This window comes from Dermacentor variabilis, chromosome 8 (assembly GCF_050947875.1).
Source record: "Dermacentor variabilis isolate Ectoservices chromosome 8, ASM5094787v1, whole genome shotgun sequence".
Lineage (NCBI taxonomy): Eukaryota > Metazoa > Arthropoda > Arachnida > Ixodida > Ixodidae > Dermacentor > Dermacentor variabilis.
The window spans coordinates 22,402,120-22,421,560 of record NC_134575.1 but is presented as its reverse complement, the minus strand read 5'-3'; the positions used below and the strand labels follow the sequence as shown (position 1 = coordinate 22,421,560).

Genomic DNA, 19,441 nt, shown 5'->3' with positions numbered 1-19,441 from the left:
CGCCGGCGGCTGGTGTCAGCTTCCTTAATATCTATTTGATGACATATCTGATTATAAAATACACGACCTGCACACCCGTATCTTTCTTGTCGGTCAGCAAAAAAATAAGTTTACTTATTTCAGCACACCTAATGATTCATTTACGTCACAAAAAGCAGTTAAAACCAGTGTGGTTTTGTTCTGCTTGGGTTTTTCCAGCAACACTCTAAAGACGCAAAGTGGACTGGTTCTCTGGAGGTTTGCTCTCGTCTAGGTGCCTGTGGATTTTCAGACACGCACAAATCTTGCTCTAAAAATGGTGGCTTGACGCGCGCTGTCTTCCCGGCGGCCCTGTGCTGCGCATGGCGCCGCCGAACGCGCTCTATATTCGAGGTAATCTGTGGCGTGGTTGCAAAGACTCGGCAAGCCGAGACCGCCGATTTCTTCCTGTGTGCTGCGTTCTGGCGCGCAAGGGAGCTAGTATTGCAGGTTGCTTAATGTGCATAATAAAGGGAAAATTAGACAATCAAAATTATTTTCCCTTTATTAATTACTTCTCTCCCCCTCACAGGTTTCCGCAGAACTATTACGTCAAACTCTTGCCTTTGGTTCGAGTTGTTGACAAATTCGACTACCATCTGCTAGCCGCTTGGTTAGCTCAGATGCTAGAGTGGCTGCCCCGGAAAGGCGGTGGTACCGGGTTCGAGTTCCGGACCAGGAGAAATTTTTCTTCAACTGCGAGGCTTTTCTTTCGAGGAACCCGTATGGGTTTCCTTTGTAGCAATTGCTACGAACGGGTGGACGTCTGCTTTTCCCTTTAATAATTCTCTGCACCTTGCGGCTTTCCGCATAACTATTACGTCAAACTTAATGTGAAGTTTCAGAGGTGCGTTGAAGGGAGGGTCAAGGAGAAGCGCTCGTTAGCCGCTGCTGACGACCTTCAACACGCCAGCGTCGTGACATCGAGTGGCTGCGTTCACCGAGAGATCTATTTGTTTATGCCTGTATGCGTAATATCATAGGTCTTGTTCTAATAAGTAAGCACATGCTCACTTCATTTTATAAGGCCAATAAAGCTATGATTTAGTGTAGTTGTCTAACACTTTGCTATCACTATCAATGCTCCTCATTCCTGCGAAACAGCGTCATTTGATTTTCGTAGTTTACTAAATACCTGTTTAGCCAGTCAAAATTTCCTAATGCTTTGACAACACATTACATTGGTGTTTGCATTCCAAAGAGCCGCAAATATTTGCTTCACAATGTTCAAGAACATATCAAGTATCCCATTTCTGAAATATCACTTCAAGCGTCATTCTTTTGGGTTCCATGAAATGTATAAACTTTGCAAGATAAACTGAAAGAAGTAAAAGCCATACCTGCAGCGTACACTCGAAGAGGCTTTCAATTATTTTCGTATTTATTGTGAGTACAAATTGATCGTTTCGTCGTTCTCTGAAAAAAAAAAATTGAGCAGTCTTGCCCTACTCCGAGCTAAAGCCTCCACTCCAACCTCCCACTTGAAAGCCACGAATACTGCATTCAAGACAGTGGGAAGAACTGCAGCAGACTTGAATATTCACACAGAAGGCAATCAGACGCTGCCATTCGCAAAGAATTACCTTAAAGCAATGTATAGGCAAGCCTTCGGTGTGTGCCTCAATGCATAAGCGACGCAGCATTGAGAGATCAGAAGTACCTCGAAAGACGCGTTGTCAGTAGTCAGTGGTTTCCCTAAGCAGAACGATCAAATTATAATTGCGTGACTGCTTTTTCCACAGAACTGTGACACTTAATAACTTCTAGAATTGTTGCCTGATCAATACAAGTTTACTTCATTTGTTTTTTCAGTTCACACGTCCTCAACTAGCAGCTCAGCATGACAGACTGGCTTACGAAAGGAGGCATAATGCACTTTGCAATAGTATTATTTCTTGCCTTTGTTTCTGAGAACCAAGCGGAAGGAGCTGAGTGCCTTGAACAAGAATACGCCGGCAGCTTTAAAAAACCTGTATATGTCAACCAGAGTAAGTATTGATCACCATCAATTTCTCGATGGTATACGTTATGTGCCCATACATTCTCATAAGCTGGGATACAACTACAACGGAAGAATATTCTTATGCGAATAACTGAAAGCGATAAATTTACATATTTTACTCCGACGAGCCCCAAAACGTGCATACTCGGAGCGGTAAGGAAATGCGAATACGCTAGTTATGAGTACTCTTAACAACAGACAAACGTGTCACGCGGCAATTTACAGGGTGCTTTCTTTTAGAATAGACAGACGCTTTATAAGGATACTATAGGCAAAATGCACATGGCTCTTTTAAAGGGCAGTTCGTAGCCGAGGCAGATATCAATTGTGCTAGCATTATCTATTTAAAAAAATTTGATCATTAAAAATCAGCGATAATATTTTTATAAGACCCTCGCGCGCAGTTGGCAAATTGGATGCAGTCGCATGTTATGGAACCTTCACTTTATAAAAAAAATGTGCAAAATTCAATTCGTTCAATATACTTCTAAAACTGTAGTGCTCAATCTGATTATTATCCAATTCCAGTCAGCCAGGAATCCAGAAACGACAGCCCCTGTGCTGTAACTCAGGTCACGAAAAGCGCAACCGAAAGTGTGAAACTGCTAAGTATCGTGGCCAATCCCGGTGAACGCCGATACGGCACGTTTTGCCTGACAAGCAGCCGCCGCGGCGCGAGCGAGAGAGAGAGAGAGAAAGAGAAAGAAAGAGAGAGAGAGAAATAGCTAACATTTATTTCTAACATTTATTTCAAATGAGGCGGGGCGACTTTCTCGTAGGCTAGAGCCCTTAGTTCAGGGCCCCATTGGCTCACGGCACTCCGCATGCCCACCGGATCATCCGTCACTGCTCTCGCAGCTCTAAGATAGTCAGCGCAGTCTCCCAGGAGGAAGGTGAGGCAATAGGCGAGTAACCCGGCAGGAGCGTTTTGGCATTCTCACGTGCATTGATATATTGTGAGATTTGCTCCACAGTAGGGAAGTTCTAAGGGGTATTGTGCGGAGTATAAGAGGTGCAGGTAAAAGAGACAGGGACATGAACTAGTTTGAAGCCGTCGCCACGCGACGGCATGTTCTCGGTTAAGGGAATTATGTGGGGGGGGGGGGGGAATTGTCCCCTGTTATCTCTGCAATACTGTAGTGTTTCAGTGTAGATCAATGGTTCTGTCGGTGCGTCGTATGGGTTGGACAGGTCTTCCAATGGCGCCCGGCTAGCGAGCTCTCGGGCTGACGCGTTAGCTCGTTCATCGCCATGACTGAGAGGCGTGTCCAGGTGTCCAAGTGATACGCACCCTGTGCAATACAACGCTGTGGGGTGTAATGGTGTAAGGACGCAGTGTTTGTAGGCTGTGACCATTCCTTGTGCCAAAGTTTTGCAGACGTGAAGTATCAGTTCTTGCGCCATGCCATCATAGAAGCTTCTTTACGCGCGTCGTCACCGGGAGTTTCTGTTTGACGTAACATGGCTGTATTTTGTGCGCTACATGCAGGCTCGGTTTTGTTATTGCCTTGATTAAACAATAAAGCTCGTATAAATAGCTTGAATATTCGATACAATTTTCGAATATGTTAAGAAAATGGAGGCGCAATAAAAATGTGAGTGCTCCTGAATTGTCGCTAAGCAACTTCTTCCCGTTATTAAATATAAATAACAAATTTCTGTTAAGTACTCCGGTTAGAGCTTTGCACGGGCCGCAATTATGAGCCTGCGCACGGCTCGGGCCCTACACTACAACAAGTGGTCCCGTCCGGCCCGGTCGGGCCCGGCATTAGGCCAGGTTAATGCCCAGCCCAGGCCCGGGCCGACCTGCAATAAGGCGACGCCGACGCAAAAAGAAACAATATCGGGAAAATCAGTTCATTAAAATGACCTTATAATGCTGAACTCTTGCATTCCATATGACAAAATCTTAAATATATACAGATGCAGCGCGCGCACAGGATTGTTATTCTAAGCCATTGTGCCAAAAAACAATTTGTCCATTCATGAAGGGTTAAGGCACGTGCGGCGCTCCTGCATTATGAATCCGGCAGCGCTGAAGCTTCGTTCACTGCTTTAAGTGGTGGCCAGAATGTCTAATAGCCTCTTAGCAAGAACAGCAAGTTTTGGGTACGTGGTTTTCTTGCTTTTCCAAAACTGCACTATTTCAGATTCCAAGCACGGTGTCCATTCTGCTGCCAAGTAATCGGTCAGCTCGTCTTGTTCAGCAGTCTGGTTGCGGGCTGCGTCACTCCACTCGCTGAAGAAGTCCATGCATGGCTGTTTTGCGGGAGGCTGTTCTTGCAGAGTGCCTTTTGTTAGCATTTGTACTTTTCTCCCGTCCCTGTGGATTCCATTTTTGACGAATAAATACATTGCAATTCCTGCTGTAGCTACATGCGAGACGACAAGCATACTTTCGCATAAGGTACGCAGTCGAGATCGGGAAGCCCGACCGGTCCGTTCGAGACATAGAAAGCCTGGCCCGGGCCCGGCCCAAGCCCGAATAAGAGAATCTCCAAATGGCCCGAGCCCAGTCCGCAGGCCGGGACGGGTCCGGGCTTTCGGGCTGGCCCGAGCCCGTGCAGAGCTCTAACTCCGCTATGTTCAAAGGCGTACTTTTCCACTTTTAAATGACGCACTTTTTGTCTGCCATGACAGATTTTATTTTTCCCATTGAGGCATAAATGTACCTATGACAGTAATGGCTTTGTCATGGCCGTTGGACCTGCCTTACTTGCTTTTCCTGCTTCTCTAGTAACCAGTGTGACCGCCTTAAAGCTATCGTCTTCAAAGTTGGCGTGTGGTGACGCAAATGTACATAATGTGATTGACCTTCTTAGCCATTTCGGCCATCTTGTATCTATCGATAATATTTCATTTCGAATGCCACCAAAACAAAGCACTTCAATGGGTACTTCATGGCTTAGCGTTTCTGAGAAGCGAGAAAAAGGATCCAGGCTGCAGTAAACAGCAAATACATGACGCGTCTAGACGGTGAAAATATGGCGCGTCGGTACGTTGCTTGACTTCTATTCGCATTAACACCGACACTCATCGCACGAAGGGTTCTGTCAGAATTTCACTGTTTCATTAGGTAAATAGTCGAAAGTGGGTATGCCTTGTCCGCTGCCCGTCGAGTCTGTTAAGGTGACGACGGCCCTTGTCGCCATCGACGACACACAACAATAATTTTTTTCGACGTCAGACCGCCTCGTTATGGGCAGCTTTGCCACTGCCACAGGTTGAAGAAAGATATATCTTCTCCATATGAGCCTCGACTGGGATTCCAATTCATGCCGGAGGAGTAGTGGGAATTTGGGACTACAGTGCGCGGACTGCTAAGCCACCACGCTGCTTTTGTTTTTGTGACATGATATATTACAGTAAATGAAATGGTGCATGTACAGGAATAATGTACAATATTAAGATCGCCAGATGTTCGTAATCAATGACAGGAGAAGGAGATGTAAATAAAAGAAAAGTTTATTGAAACCAAAAATTTCCATCGCAACGATATCCTCATTAGAGACGTTAAAAACATCAACTTAAACGTATAACAATCGAGCTGACATTCATTTTGCTCGTAAATATCCTTCAAGTGAACGATAATCTGAGAGAAATGCGCCTCTCAAGAAACTATTCTTTCTCCATTTCGGTCTCGCCTATGAGCTTTACATAGGTTATGCAGAGCTATCAGAAAGAACAAATCGAGTGATACATCATCACACGGTATGTCATCATAATGTAAGAATTTAGATCAAAGGCCTTCTGCAAATTTCTATAGAGAACACCACAAAATAAAATGACATCTTACGCTTAAATGACAGATAATGAGGACGTGTTCAATGGTAACAGACGTTACAAAGGCGGCAGTTAATAGGCGAAACGAAAGTATTTATATTCTAATGCAATTTTCTAACTATCTAGGTCTCAACGTGTAATTTGCAAAAAAGTGTTTGTAGAGGCGCGAACTGCCATTTTAAGCACTCTTGAAAATACATCATGTTCCGGTCATACAACGCATATTTATCGATGAGACAACGACAGGGACAACATCAATATTATGTCTTTCTAAATCTTTCTCGCAACCACCGCGTTACAGCACTGGCAGATATTTAGAGCAAGGCTTTGGGCTTCACACAGTATCTGACAGCAGTGGCACATATGCATGAATTTCCGAGACCAAAACTAACAGTATTGTAGTGAACTAAGGTTACATTATGTGACATCGCAATGAAAATGGTATCCACATGACGACGGTGTGTATTGGTGCAATTCTTGATTTTCCCACTCTTGAAAGTAGCGTCGGTGGCACAAAGAAGACGTGCGTAACAGCGATGATGATAAGCCTCAAAAACGGCACATGCGCCCACACCAGAGGATGCGCCGAAATTTAGGTACAATAGACTCCGATTAAACGGAGCACAAAGAGACATACAGAAGCCTTCCATTTAACCGAAGATTCGTTTAGGCAAAGAACACAAAGATAATCAATAAAAGTTGCATAAATAATAGCGGTCGACATTCTTCTGTGGTGGAATAAAAATAAGGAAGCCAGTATTCTCTTCTTCAAATATTGCAATATATTTTGCACAATTTTCAACATTTGTGCTTATAGGCAAAATTTTTCCAAACACTTCCGCGCTTCGCTTGCCTACAAAACAGCCCTGAAGAATATGATTTCGCACGTGTTGCCGCCTGATCCAGAACAGTAACTAGTATTGGAACAGTTATATGTCTTCATCGCTACAATCTTTCGCCATGGGCTTCTGTGATAATGCCCTAATGGGCCAATCAGAGCATGTAGCAAGGGAATCATCTAAAGTAACGTATTCCTGTGGCGTGAATGGAAAATATTTGTTGGGACCTCAGTCCAGAGTTTTCTTTATTCCTCCTCATGAATCAATCATTGCACATTAGAGACCTCATGGAGGAAACATCTTTTTGTAACTTCTGCAACTTTGCCTTAATTTGCATGCAACTGCATGATGAATTGGATTCCTTTGGAACTTTCATCACCGTTTCAAATGGTTATCAAGCTTTAATTGTTAATATGCGCTAAAATTTACCACGAGGTAGGTGGTAGTTTTTGTTCCAGTTCAGTCTAACAATGGCTCATAAGAATGCGCGTATCATTTAACGGAAGTTTATTAACGCTGTGCTTCTGAGTGCCCAACCAATGTTGGAGCCCTTGTTCCGTTCATACGGCGTTTCTGTTTAAGCAAGTTTTCTTTATCCGGAGTCTACTGTAGTTGGTGTAAAACAACGTCGGAATGAACCACAATGTCGGTGCCAGCAGCAACGTCACAATGTCGCAGTGTTCTAAGCGCGACAAGGCAATTAGTTTCTGTGCGCGTGGGTAATCATTATGCAAAAAGGTTACGCAAAAATCATTCCTTATTGTAGCATTTATAACGAAATATGCCGTGTCAGATGAACTGTTTGCAAGGTCATAGAGCCACTTAAACCAAAGGGATCAAATTTAGGCAAATAGAAGCCCTGCCCATCAATACTCTGCTGTCTGAACTCATATATTCACAACTCCCATGGACAACAGTGCCAGAATTCCATCTAATAATTTTTGCAGACAACTAAATGCAATTAGTTTAAAACAGCTGTGTGGCGAGAAGTAATGTGCAATGAACAATATTGTTCGAGGCTATAGAGAAGAAAGAATGGTGAATAGGCAGTGGTTTAATGAAATAACAAGTTGTAGGCGAAGGTAAATTGCAGCAATGCTGCACTCTAAGAACAGGTCTGCTGACGAGCTTTGAAAGCAGGTCAGCCACTATTTGATTACGTTGCTTATTGAGCTCATTCAATTATCTGCTTGTGGTAAGCGTTGGTGATCTTATGCTGCGTAGGGTGCGAGCGCAGAATGTCGTCGACTACACTAGACAAGAACGACCAGGTGATCTCACTAAGCAGCTCTTGAGGAGCGCCGTCCTTGAACTCGAAGCCTGTCACCACAAATGCGGCATATTGACGTTACATTAGCACGCATCGCGTGACATCTCAAGTTCCGAAAATTTCAGTCCGAAGTAGGCTAACCACAGTCCCAAATTATTTCACCATCTTTAGTAAACGCCCTATGCAATGTAGCCGGGTCCTAGAGAGTTGGCGCTATAGTGTGACACCCAAGCCTAATCGCCATTTGGTGCAAGGTGTGGGGAGATGAGAGTGAGAGAACAAATGATAAATGAAAGGCAGGGAGGCTAACCAGGACTGAGCCCGCTTGGCTACCCTACACTGGGGAAAGGAAAAGGGGACGGAAAGATTAAAAGAAGACGAGTTGAGAGAGTTTCGCAAAACGCAACTGCCTTCTACACGGAATCTGCATAAGCAATCTAACCATAGTTATAATACAACATAAACCATTGCGATTAATATCTTCACTGAACTAACCAGAATTTTTTTTTCGAATTAGTAAATACTTTGCCTTTTTTCTGCGCCTGATACGCCTCTAATGCCTTGTGCATCCCACAGGGAACATGAAGTGAGGGAATAGAAGTGAAAAGAGCACATAATGTCATTTGGCTTTCCTCGCACAAAGAGCAAGAGGTGGCTATGGTACGCATGCTCCCACAAATAACATCGTGGTTGTAGAAAAAAAGAACGGTTACAGTGTTGATTATGCTACGTTGTCGAACATGATCTAATGTGCACGCGCAGCGGAAAGTGTTTGAACGGAAGAGCATGGATTTAATGTTCACAATATTAAATAGCATATACAGCTTTTCGCTTCGGTGAAAAGATAGAGCCGATTGGGGGTGCGAGTAAGCACAAAATAAGAAATTAAGAACATACAATCCACCTACAGACGTTGCGCTTCAACGTTATTTCCTCAAAACTTGGCGCCGTTGCATAGCGGCACGATTATCGACTTCCAAGAGTTAATGACACCGTGGACAGGCTGAGAGATGCTCAGTAGTTTTCCGCCCAGGCGTTCTAAAAACGGATACCAGCAGATTACAGTGAAAGAGTGAGGTCATGAGAAGGCCGCAGTTGTAGCACCAGACCGGCTACAGTAGATGACCCGAGGAGCGCCGTGTGTAAATCCCGCTGAAATCTGTCAAGTAGCCACGGGGACCCTTCAGCGAGCACTCGAATATTAGAAATATGAATGTGGCAGTGCAACAGGACTTTCTGCAGGCCGGATCACGAACGAATTCATCGGGTGCAACTGGTTCCGGAAATAGGGTCTCACTTCCATTCGTTGTGTTCCTAGCGGCCTATGGTTAGTGATCTCGCTGTCCCAGAGTGTGTGCGATTTGACACAGTGGTGTTTTCAAAGGTTCTGTTTCCTTGCTTCTCAAGTAATCTGTTGTTTTGTTCGGCAACAGTGCTGATTGGCTCAACATAATGACGTGCTACCACAGTGAATGCTTTCTTTCCGAAAAGGCAAATGTTTCGCAATGCAATCACTACACATCTCAGATTTAAAACATGCGAACTTTGTCATAAATAATTTAAATTTGGCGAGGTTCGGTACCAAAGTTTTGATTTCATTACGGGGCACGCCATAGTGGGGGATCGCAGATTATGTATGTCATCTTGGGGCAAGCTAACGTGCACCACATGTCGAGTGCATGAGCGTTCTTGCATTCCTCATCCATCGGAATACGGAAGCCTTTATGGGGAGAGCAACCCCATAGCGAGGAATGCGACGAAATAGCCGATAGGCTACTGCAGGTATCTGAACATAAGCGGGAAACGAGTGTGTATTGCTTGAAAGCGGAAATACGACAGAAAGATGAAAGTTAAGCCAGCGAATAATTATATTTGAAGCACGACTCTTCCATTACGCTGTTCGTACAAATGGCATTAAGTGAACGTCTCTACAGGTCACTGCATTGTGAGTAAAACGGTCCAGCTGCCAAACGGAGGAAGGAAATCATTTCACGGACCCTGCATTAGGCTCACGTGCAATGTCACCGCAAAAGAACTGACAGAAGAATAGTAAGTGAACTTTTTTTCAGAACCGGCTGAGCAATAAATATTTTTCGTCATGCATTCTCAGTTTAACGCTTTTAACTAATTTTGTATGATGCCGTAGTACTTGGGGAACTAGAATGTCCAAAAACTAATTGTATTTGTTTAACTGGAGTGGGGCTCTGGAATTTTAAAGAATGCTAAGCAAATTGAATCATGCGAATGACGTCTCCGCCAGGCTTATATATCTTATACGGACAGAATTTCTTTGCGTCCACTGCTCAGATACAATGCTTTGTAACAGCGTCGTACATGAAGAAATCCACATATACAACATACTCTTTGATGATAGGTGATCCACTGACAAGTAAACCGAGTATATTAGCGGGAGATCAACACGGAAGGCATCGGAAAATATTACTGATCTCTAGCCATAAAGCAACTGACCATAACCAGTAGGCCTGTGGCTGGTTCATGGATGGTTCCAAAGATTTTGACTCAGGAGACCGCATGGTTCTGGCTAAAAAATTAGACCTATACAGGTTCCATGAACCTATCTTCTCTGTGCTTGTCAATTACCTTTTAAATCGTGCCCAGTTCGTCCCTCTAGGTTCAATCAGAAGTAAACCTATTCAGCTGAAACGTACCGCGCCACAAGTTTCAGAGATTGTACGCCAATGATGCTGTTGCATAACTGCAACATTGCCGGGTATTTGATAATGTCGAAGACATTTGTCAGTTATACACTTATGCATGTTGCTACGAAAGAATTCTTAATATTAAAAAAAATCGCTAGCTAATAAAATTCATATTTGTGTAGCTATACCTGAATTATGTTTGTCTGCAACAAAGCTTAGGTAGTTCAGCCAGCCCCTGTTTTCTGCCAGTTTCCAAAAGCAAGGGAGACACTGTATACCTCAACCTGCAAACATTAATGGTAAGTTTGAAGAGAGAAGAGCCCACAAGATTCAATTTGCAGATGCCAGTCCGGAGGTGCCTACGCTGTGTTAATGAAGCAGCATTTTTGAATAGACCAAAAACACTTTTTGAACGCACGTGGCCATAAGAGGATCGTCGAAATACGCATTTCCATGCGAAATAGCACGATTAAAGAACAACAACAACAAAGGAATTGAGCGCGTGAAATGCCTTAAACTGAATTGTGCGAAGAGTCTGCGCTGAATCTAGTGTTTTTATAGAATGTCTACTTAAATAACACCTAATTCTACAAATTCTACTTCAATAACACCTAATCATTTCCGAAGGAAATAGCATACTTAAAAATTGCATGGGGAGTCAAAAAGTCTTCGCTGATGAAACATCTGCACCTATTCTTAATACAAAATGACGGACTTCTACAAATACAAACACGACTACACAACACCGCGCTTCAGCTTAGTGTAAAGTACCCTGTACCTCCCTCAGATTATCATCGGTTCCCCCCGCTCTTCGCAAGAACGTGCACAAGCAGGTGTGGCGCGCTGAACTCGAGGCCACAGTTGCAGAACTATGTGCGGATTTTAGACTGTGACCGCCAATCGAATTCGCAAAATAGAGGTACCGGGAAATGTTGGTGGTGCGTACGTTTCTCGTGAAATACACTTTTCTTCAAATGTTAGCATTTATTAAATGAAGCATGCAAATGGCGCCACCGTATGACACTACAGGTGGTTGCAGTATAGGCCATATCTATGAAAACTAAACGCCATCATAAACCCAGTTTCGCGTTAATAATTTTACCGTAGTACAAGCCTTTATTGTAGCGTTTTTTTCCATGTTTCACCATTGCATGACTTCTACAAGTTTGACGCCAAGCTTAGAGTGATTGCGTTACTTTCATCTATATTATTCGTTATATTTTTTTTGTCTACTACTTATCTTCCATATTTATGTTTTTCTCTCCTACTTCTTGTAGATAAGGCTGGCGTACGCCAGCGTGCTCATTGCATTTTATATAGAGTTAAAAAGTCTGGCCCAATCCAGCTCATGATGACTGCCGATTGTAAAATTTATCAACATTTAATGTTGCGACCAAGCACATTGCGAAAACAATGTTTATTTAGAACATGTAGTGGTGATTGTGCAACTTCCGCTGTCTGGTCATATGCGGGATGCACTGTCTCCGTTATAAGCCCACTTAGCTATGACAGTCGCTGGCCGGGTACGGCCATAAGCGTGCACGAAGTCATGACAACGACTGTATTTGAAGTTCCGCTGAATTCCTCAAAGTAACGAGCAAAGCGACGCAATCAATGTGGACATGCTATCCTCTACGTAGCTTTCTCGTTCGTCATGAACAAGGAGAGCTAACAGACAGTTTTAGTTTAGCGCACTGAACTATAGCGTACGCTGTGCACTATAGTATATTTGAATTACGAAGGAACAGCGCCAACGAAGACGATCACAAGTGGGGAGAACGACACAGGACGGCGCTTGTCCTGTGTCGTTGTCCCCACTTGTGATCGTCTTCGTTGGCGCTGTTCCTTAGTAATTCAAGTATGCACCATCTAGCCCAAATGAATGTTGTCCTGCGCTATAGTATAGCGTATGTTAAGCAGAGCAACTTTTTACAGTTTAATTTGGCCTGCGCGATCCTCGCATCTCAGAGGCAATGTGCCGTCGTTGCGGCTATCTCCCGGCTGTAGCGATAGGCGGCGCGGACATCTCGAACGTTTCTTTCGTTAGGCTTCGACTCATTCGAAACGAGAAGCGATCTCGAAAACACCACAAGGTTACCCATAATTCCCTGTCATCGAAGCGGCCTGAGACTAAGCGAATGCCGTTTACACAGTCGTTTGCTACGAAGCGCATTTTACAAAAGCAACGCGAAAGTCAATTTGGAACGGGCAACCGGCACCGCCACCTAGTTTCACGTAAGCTCCACAAACCACGCAAAGCCGCTAACGCTAAATCAGAAAAATAGCATGCATACGCTATACGCTATGGGTCCTGTACCGTTCTGCGCATGCGCAGTGACGACCCGCCGTTTTATAGCGTACGCAATGGCATAGCGTGCGCTAAACAAACTTTCTAATAACGCATATATTGGCACTATGCAGTGCGCTTTATGCGGAAACGTGTGAGAATTTGACAGAAAAAGAGTTAGAAGCAGATTGGACCTTCCGTTGAGGTCGATGCAAGACAAAGTATTCTTAGGAGCGTTGGGGGTGAAAATGGGGTCGAGTCACTGCTCACAGCCCTATATCGCGGACCCCTGTGAGGAGTGCCAGGCTGCTTGCATTGTTATTTAACTGCACTATCTTCTAGATCGACCCGCACATTTAGATTGCACTATATCCGGGATAGGCCCATTTTTCGCGTATGATGATGTCTTGTTCATTAAATATTATTTTTTTATTTCATGTGCCAAAATCGCCCTCTGATAAGGAGGCGCGCCATATTAAGGGAAGCACGTCCGGGTCCGCGAGTTTACTGGGATTGTGTGGTAGAAGTAATCTGTTGGAGTGGTGGTGGTGGTAGAAACATTTTATTCAGGAAGTTAATAAGAGAGTTGCTTGCTGTGCGCCTGAGTGGCAGCCCCTATTCCGGGACGCCATTGGAGATGCCCGCTGCCCGGGCGCGCGCCACCAAGGAACGTTGAGCTTCCAAGGTAGAGCAGCCGAGCAGGTACTCCTCCCAAGCCTCTCTAGTAGCGATGGGGAAAGGGGATGAAAAGGAAAGTGGATTGGCGGGGCACGAAGCCACAACGTGAAAGGTATCGGCGAGGACCTGACAAGTCGGGCACGTACCTTAGATTTCCGGCATGAAGTGCCGGGCGACCGCCGCACTAAGGAAAGTATTGGTCTGAAGGCGGCGTAGTAGTCGTTCGTCCGCTTTCGCCAAACCGCGTGCAGGGTTAGGGTAGAGTCGGCGCGATGTGCGATAATAATCCAGAATATCGCTGTAGCGTGTGAGGCTCTAGTTGCCAGGATACGACACAGGACATGAAGGGGCAGTGGCCCGGAGGAAAGAAGTGCGAGCAGCGGCATTCGCCGCCTCGTTGCCGGGAAGACCTGTGTGGCCAGGGGTCCAGATTATGCTGATGGAGTGAGGGTTGAAACGCCAGGAGGCGGCCCGAAGGAGACTAGCCGCCAGCGGGGTGATGGAACCCTGGATGTATCGAGAACAGGCTGAGCGCGAATCTGTCAAGATAGTGCGAGTGGTAGGGTGGGAGGCGGCCAAAGCAATGGCAACCTCCTCTGCATGAGTCACAGTGTCGGCTCCGAACGAGAGGCCATCGACGGGGTGACCCTCGGTGATCACAGCGGCCGTGAAGTGATCTGACGGGGAAGGGCCCGAGACGTCTACGTAGAATACGCCGGGGCGTTCGGAGTGGCGCACCTGGAGGGCTGCGGCACGCGCTTGCCTGCGACCGGGGTGTTGTTCGGGATTCATGTTGCGGGGGAGTGGCTTCACCCATAGCTTCTGGCGCCAGAGTTCCGGTATCGCGGAGGGAGGGACCGGGTTAGAGATTGAGCTGAGGCCAAGTCTGTGTAGCAGGCGGCGCCCGCAAGGCGTCTGCGACAGACGAGTGAGTTGATTGACGCGATGGGCTTCCCGCAGCTCCGCGAAGGAGTTGTGCACCCCCAGGGCCGCAAAGCGACGATTGGAAGTAGCGATGGGCAGGTCCAGCGCGCGCTTGTACACGGAGCGAAGAAGAATATCCAGCTGGTGTTCGTGGTGACGACGCAGGCGAAGGTATGGTGAGGCGTAGAGGACCCGACTGGTCACGAACGCTTGGGACAACTGGAGGGACTGGGTCCCTCGGAGGCCGCCACGCTTGGTAGAGACCCGCCGAATCATATGACTCAGTTGTTCGCTGGTGCGTCGGAGAGCAGCTATGGTACCCTTAGGGTCCAGGGAGGACGAGAGGTGAACCCCGAGAATCCTAAGGTCCTGGACCGATGGGACAGGGCCGGACGGGAGAGAAATCTGGGGTGGCGGTAGGCGGGAGACTGATAGGAGGGCCGATTTGGATGGGGAACACTCTAGGCCGCAAGAAGCGGCGTAGGTGTCCACTAGAAGGACCGCTTGTTGTAGGCGTTCCTCCATTTGAGCCGGAGAGCCAGTGTTGGTCCAAATTGTGATATCGTCAGCATAGAGCGCATGGTGTATCCCCTCGACCTTCTGCAGGAGGAAGGGGAGGTTCAGCATTTGGTGCCAGCATGATGGTGCTCCTGAGCACGGCAGCAGCAAAACTTGCAAATGGCTGCATGAAGTATTCCCGAAGCAGTGGATTGGACGGCATGGGCGCATTGCTTGGCCGGCACGGTCGCTAGATTTAACTGCCCTCGATTTGTTTCTCTGGGGCTACGTCATGACTCAAGTATACCGGACACCAACCACAACATCAGGGAACCTAAAAGAAAAAATCAGACAAGTGTGAAACTCCATCCCTCATACCATGATCAATAACGCCTCGCACAATGTGCCTATGATATGCCAAATGCGCATTGCAGCAGATGGTGAACTCTTCGAGCACGCATTATAATCAAAGGGCACTTTTTCGACTGAAGATCACTGGACAATCATCCCGGCCTTAAAGCCACCTCCCCCCAAAACTCCGTTACACTCCATCGGCAGGCTACCAGCTCTTGCACAGTTCAAGCATAAAAAACAATAATAAAGCCATGTTCTTCTGATCTTTCGTCTCCTTAGAGGCTTTATCGCTTCGGCACCACTCGGCCAGCAGCACGGATTTGCGCCGTCATGCGATAAAAGCCGCATCCCCAGATACCTACACCAGACATAACGCCCTGTCGCGGGCTAGTCTCGTTGCAGCCGACCTTGCTTAGCCATCGCATGTTTGAGAGCAGCCCAATAACCGTGCGTAATCGCCCCGTCACGTGATATTTTTTTATATTTCGCGGGATTTCTTTGGAACGCGGAAGAAAGGACCGCGTGAGATATATCGGGTTAGGAGCAATTTATTGAGAAGTCTCAAGGTGCTCTACAACTTTGCGTATCACACTTTCGGTCTCCAGCGAATACTTAAAAGGTTGAATAATTAAACCTTACTAAGGAGTTAGTTAAGGGGAAAATAAAACAATTGCCTGAGTAACTCTAGGCCAGTGGCAACATTATGCAATGGGTTCAACTCGCGTCCGGAGTGCCTTTTATTTAGAACTTTCACTGAAACTTTCACTGAAATGCTCAAAAATTTTTTTCCTTAACACAGACTAAAAATCGTGCGAGATTGATCCCAGTTGGTTTCCGCTTACTCTGTGTCTTGGCTTTTCATTGTGAAAGTCCGATATAATTTCTGTAACCGGACGATTGTTTCGACATACCTGTATAATGTATCTGCTTGTATGTGTATTTATGTTATTGATGTAAAAAAAAGAACACTTATTGATGTTTAAGTTCTACCGTGTTCCAAATTGAGCCTATTGTAGTCAATACTTTTTGTTATTAATTTATGTTCTTGTGTGACTGCTGCTGCCAAGGGTGGCGAGGCCCCGTCAGGCACGTTCAGTGCCTTTTTTCGCGTCCCCCAAGGAATTTCTGTAAGGAATGTCTTGAATAAATGAATAAAGAAAGAAAGAAAGAAAGAAACAAACAAACAATCGGCCGTCCGTCAGAGCCCCGTTTACTAACAACTTGCTCCTCTTCTCTCGCGCACGAGCGCCCGATGCCAAGTGCACTTGGACTTCCCACTCGGCCATGCTGGAAGTTTCTAATACGCTTTGTAACCACGCAGCCTAACGTGAAGGCAACTTGTCTAGGGAGTGGAGTCGTCCTTGGTGATCCTTCTATTGCGCAACCAACTTCTCTGGCGGGCGGCACGTCTGTTGAGCGCTGATCACAGGTCTCGCCAATGGCTATCACGTCGGAATTGGGAACGTAGCCATAGAGAAAGAAATTTCAACAAGAGCGGACACTCCCATAGAGCCTAGCGGCCGAATTGACTGTAGCGCACCAAGCGGATGGCATTAACACCTTGCGGTTTCAGTTTTGGGCGCGCACGTTTTGAACGCCAATTGGTACACGCCACGCCGGCTCCGCTAATCGGCGCGGCATTTTTTTTTCGCTTCTAATGCTGAACCACACGCGGCGTTCGTGCGGAATCGTTTTATTATTCAGTACAAATGATTGCGAACAATCTTTAAGGGCCTCCACCGAGTCTGTGCCACGTGCAATTTCATAAAGAACAAGCAAAGCGTCTTCTGAAATGATGAAGTGTTTATTTTGCTCTATATAAATACTCCTACTGGGCTTCTCGTGCATTCATTCAAAGTTGTGGAACCAGGTTAGCAGCAGTCGTAGCGGTACGAAGCTCTACCGCATGCTATCAGCTGAAAAAAAAAGTACAGTCGCGTTTATAAAATTGGAGACCCTGCGAGCCCGTGGCCGTGTGCATGCGCGCGCCGTCTGGCAGCTCAGTGCCTGCTGTCGAGAATATCGCAGTTCGCATGCGCGTCCATCCTATCTCGCTGGCCTGCGTGCTCGCTCACTGCGCACTGGCGCGCGGGCCGATTATCGTAATTTGCGTTCGTTGCCACCAGGGGCGCGATCAGAGATCTTTGTTCGCTTCGCGTTCTGTCCAGCTGCTGCAACATCACAAAGTAGCAGTATGTAAAATTTCTGACAAGGGACGGAGACAGCTGCCAATCGGAAAGCAGTGAATTCCCCGGACGACAAACGTCCGGGGAGATCGTCGTTGTTTTTGGTGACGTCAAAATGACGACAGGCTGTTGTCCATCATTTTGATTACGAGCACGTCGTCTCGAGCAGAACGCGACTAGAGATGGGAAGTTCGAGCGGTAATCCGCTTGCTACGAGACCGGCTTCGCATGGCACGAATGGTTCACCGCCTACTGATTGGCTGCACTCTCACTCCCGTTCTCAAAAATTTTGCATACTGCCACTTTGTGACGTTGCAGCAATTGAACAGAGCGTGTCGAGATCGTCGAAAACAGCACAGAGATCGAGCGCGTCGAGCGCGTCGAAAACCGCGCCGAGATTGGACCAAGGGGATCGAAGATGCCGCGCCGCTGCTTGACGAACAACACCACTGGCGGCGGCGGCCGCAAATTTCTGTGAACGGCGCGCTCGCGGGTGCGCAGCGAGCGAGCGAGCAGGCCAGCGAGATAGGATGGACGCGCATGCGCGCTGCGACACTCTCGACAGCAGGCACCGAGCCGCCAGACGGCGCGCGTATGCACACAGCCACGGGCTCGCATGGTCTCCAAATTTGTGAACGCGACTGTACATTTCATGCATGTGTCACTTTGGTATATTGACCTGACAGGAACATTGCGTGTAGAGGCGAAACGCGCTAAGTGGTGAATGAGCGGCAATACAGATAAAATCACTGTTACATAAATTTTATAGAAAATAGACTCCTCCCAAACAATGCCATAAAATCTGAAGAAAACATCCGATTTTCAAGCATCCCTCTCTTCTTGGGCATGATTTCCTGCACTTTAACAGCACAAATACACGGGTGACTGCGGGGTTCCAAAACTACTTGACCTCAGTCGAAGCGATGGTACGCCATGTACGCAGAGGTAGCGGCAACACAGGGTTTCAGCCAAACCATGTTACACGCTCGCAGAATGCCTTCTAATCGCACTCAAGACAGATTCGTGGGCCCAAAGCCTGTTTTCAGTCGCTCAGAAGACAGAAATGTCAAGTTCTTGAGCTCCTCGGCATCGTCTTTTACGCCTCCTGCCGGCGCAAGCAACACACTCCACTGTTATCACTCTAGGCAGTCGCTCGTCTCGTTTTAGACAAGCGTGAGTGCCGAAATAAGCTATATGTTGTTGCAGGGCCATAAAACGCGTCACATACTTTTCCCACTAAAATTCAGTGCACGCAAAACTAAGTCACGACGGCCGGCTTGCTTTTTTGCTAACAGCTTCACAACCACAGCCGCGGCGAGCATGCCACGAATTATGGGGTTTTACGTGCCAAAACCACTTTCTGATTATGAGGCACGCCGTAGGGGTTGACTACGAAAATTTCGACCCCCTGGGGTTCCTTAACGTGCACCTAGATCTAAGTGCACGGGTGTTTTCGCATTTCGCCTCCATCGAAATGTGGCCGCCATGGCCGGGATTCAATCCCGCGACCTCGGCGAGCATGCCTCAAAAGTATCCCCAAAGGTTACGAAATACAGTAGTTTTTGGGGTCAGAGAATGTGTCACGAGCATCTCCCAGGAAGATTCAGTGCACGTGGAACTAACTGCGGCAAACAGCCGAGCTGCTTTTCACTAACTGCGCCACTACACTGAGGGTGGCCACTCTGCTTGAAAAGTGCCCCAAAAAGTAGCGAAATTAGTTACAATAATGTGTGGGGTCAGAGAAAGCGCCAAAACTTGTTCCGGTAAGATTCAGTACACGCGAAACTGCGTCGCACGGCCTATAGGTGCTTTTCGCCACAAAGCCAGGTGTGGCGAGTGTGCCCAAAAACTACCGAAATAAGTTATAATAATGCTTGTGCTCATAGAAAGCGTCGCAAAAATCTCCCACGTGTAATTAAATCAAATTAGCTAGACCTGGAGG

At 46.6% G+C, this 19,441-nt stretch overlaps 1 long non-coding RNA gene across 1 annotated transcript in view; it reads left to right on the top strand.

Annotated features, from left to right (window-relative positions):
- The window catches only part of LOC142590949 (uncharacterized), a 37,130-nt gene that overhangs the window by 11,558 nt on the left and 6,131 nt on the right, over positions 1-19,441 (top strand). The window contains exons 2-3 of the long non-coding RNA XR_012830286.1: positions 1,831-2,006; positions 9,847-9,961. This is a non-coding gene — a long non-coding RNA (uncharacterized LOC142590949). The remainder of the gene's footprint in view (positions 1-1,830; positions 2,007-9,846; positions 9,962-19,441) is intronic.